This window comes from Triticum urartu, chromosome 3 (genome assembly GCF_003073215.2).
Source record: "Triticum urartu cultivar G1812 chromosome 3, Tu2.1, whole genome shotgun sequence".
Classification (NCBI taxonomy): domain Eukaryota; kingdom Viridiplantae; phylum Streptophyta; class Magnoliopsida; order Poales; family Poaceae; genus Triticum; species Triticum urartu.
This window is the reverse complement of record NC_053024.1, coordinates 702,858,150-702,861,232: the sequence shown is the minus strand read 5'-3', so window position 1 is coordinate 702,861,232 and position 3,083 is coordinate 702,858,150. Positions and strand designations below refer to the sequence as shown.

Here is a 3,083-nt window from a genome sequence, read left to right as displayed (position 1 = left end):
ATTATTACATAACTTGCTATATAAGAATGTCTTGGAGCTTCTTTGAACATCTTTCGTCTTGAATTTACTCAAAATATCTGCCAACAAGAAAATAGAACAACAAGGATAGGGTGAATAACAACAACAACAACAACAGGGGGTGCTATTTAGTAGTAAGATAAAGTCTGGAATGTAAGAATGCTTTGTTGTAATTGATAACTAAAATCTACAACAGCTCAAAGTGGCAGTAGCTAAAACACAATCTCAGAAAAAGCATATAATTCATGTGACATAACAAACTAGACAACCAAGAAATTGATGTGACATAGCTAGTTTCCAGCAATATCCAACGACAAATTGATGTCACATATATGTATCTATCATGCAAACAGCGGATGTACTGTACTGATAACATTAGACTAGAAATAAGAGCCTCAGAGATCTTGGTGGTTAAGATCATCAAGTGGGATAAACCCATTAAGAGTAGCAAATATTTTGATAACATCACAGGCTCTGTTTGGCATGCAGAAAATTAATCAGTTGAAGCAGAGGCGATGTTTGGCATCACTGCATTTTACAGTTCCAAAACAGACAGAAAGAGTCAGGAATCGGCAGCAAAGCAAGTATACGTATATAGGAATCTCTACTTGGAACTTAGAGTAAGAAGCACAGCTAGAAGAGCCCAAGAATTAATTAATCCTGTGTTATTCTTTAACTGGAATGTACGTGCATCATCAACAGAGAGGTGTGAGCTCTGGACTTAATTGGTTGTGAGAATGGACTGGACTGTTCCAAATACGTGCATCATCATCAGTTCTGTGAAGCAAATCTACATATCATATTTCTAGAATGGGCGCACCCAGTTGCTCACAAGTAGATTCAAACCCAACTTTTAATGCAATGATGTTTCTTGTACAGTATTACTATAGTTTCCTAAATTGCCATGGGAATACTGATAGCAGAAACATGGGAACGAGAAGTAAGTTAAATTAGAGCTAGCAGTTCCAAACAATCACTAAAAACAGTAGCAAAAGCAGACACAGATGCCCGCCAGAGACATTCCCACAGGCAAAGCAAGCACCTTAAGCCCTCTCGCCACGGATCCTCGAAGAGACCCACCAGGTAGGCCTCTGCAGCCTCCTGAAGGGCCAGCACCGCATGGCTCTGGAATCGGAGGTCAGTCTGCACAGACAGAACAGGATGGTGCTTTTAGTTTACTTGATTCATCATACTATAAGAGTTGACACAACAGGAGCATCACAATGTAGTGCACAAGTTGATTGATCACCTTGAAGTCCTGGGCAATCTCCCTAACAAGCCTCTGGAATGGAAGCTTCCTGATGAGAAGCTCCATGCTCTTCTGGTACTTGCGGATCTCACTACAAAGTCAAGCACAAAATTTACTCATTTGAGAATACTTCAAAACAAAAATATAACACATGCTAGAATAGGTTGGAAGATTTTACACACCGAAGAGCAACAGTTCGAGGGCGGTAACGGTGAGGCTTCTTCACTCCTCCAGTTGTGGGAGCAGACTTATGGGCAGCCTGTCAAAAAGCAAAGTAGAGCACATGGTCAAATTAACAATAATACCATGATAGTCCATATACATCAGTAGGATATCTGGTCATAAGCTGGCAATGAAGGTTGAGGTTCAAATTATACCCAGTTCAATTTACCTAAACCATAAATAAAGACATGGCATAGGTAAACTATCAACATTGAAGTCACAAACCTTGGTGGCTAGCTGCTTCCTAGGAGCCTTTCCTCCAGTGGACTTACGAGCAGTCTGCTTAGTACGAGCCATGAGCAAAACCTTGGTTTACCTGAAGCAAAAACAGAACATAGTCAATTCTATAAATTGAATATCACAATAACACAACTATAGTCTTCTCATAACCAGTAAATTGTGCCTGGCACCTTGTTGCTAGCAAATCCATTCAATAACTATAGAGTCCCAACAATCATCAGCCTGGAATACCTACCAAATTTTTGTACATCAAAAACTAACAACGTCATACAACACAGCTATACACCTGTAACACCCTGGATGTAACTTTCCCTATTTGTACTACTACTCTTGCCATTTTCGGCATTAAGTTATATTTATTTTCTCGGGTTAGGGTTTTGTCTCCGTGTGTTGTTGTCGTTGTCATGCATCTCATATAATGTCATCATGCGCATTGCATTTGCATACGTTTTCGTCTCATGCATTCGAGCATTTTCCCCGTTGTTCGTTTTGCATTCCGGCGCTTCGTTCTCCTCCGGTGGCCATTTCTAGCTTTCTTTCGTGTGTGGGGATTAAACATTTCCGGATTGGACTGAGACTTTCCAAGCGGCCTTGGTTTACTACCGGTAGACCGCCTGTCAAGTTTCGTATCATTTGGACTTCGTTTGATACTCCAACGGTTAACCGAGGGACCGAAAAGGCCTCGTGTGTGTTGCAGCCCAACACCCCTCCAATTTGGCCAAAAACCAACCTAACTCTGCTCCATCATCTAGAGCGTTCGATCACGATCGCGTGGCCGAAAACCGCACCTCATTTGGACTCTCCTAGCTCCCTCTATGCCTATATATACCTCCCCCTTCTAAAAATCCCGGATCCCCTCCGTCCCTAACCTCAGATCCATTTCCACCCGCCGCCGCCGGACAAAGGCGCCACCGACGGACATGTCCGCCCGCCGTGTCCACCGCCACGTGTCGCCGCCCCGTTGGCCTGCCTCCGCCGCCGTTTCACCCCGCCGCCAGGCCCGGGAGGCCCGTGGCCGGCCCCCGAGGCCCATCTCGCCTCCTCGCCCGCGAGCCAGCCGCCGCCGCCCCTCTCCTCCCGATCCGGCCGCCGCTCTCCTCCCAGCCCCGCCGCGCCATCGCCGGAGAGCTCGCCGGCGCGAGCTCGCTGCCACGCGAGCTCGCTGCCACCCGAGCTCGCCGGCCACCGCACGCCGCCGCCTACGCCCATCGCCGCCACCGGCCGCGCCGGCCTCTCCGTCGCCCGGCCTCCCCGGCCCTTCTCCTCGCCGGCCCGGCCACCAACGAGTTCGCTGGAGCTACAGTACATCGCCGGAGCCACCTCGGGAAGCGTGCGATCCAGATCTGAAATTTTA

At 46.9% G+C, this 3,083-nt stretch overlaps 1 non-coding gene across 1 annotated transcript; it reads right to left on the bottom strand.

Moving 5' to 3' along the window:
* Positions 1-409: 409 nt before the first annotated feature.
* On the bottom strand, positions 410-492 carry LOC125549636. Its single transcript, XR_007301412.1, has one exon. It is a non-coding gene; the product is annotated as a small nucleolar RNA SNORD24 (small nucleolar RNA).
* Positions 493-3,083: the final 2,591 nt, after the last annotated feature.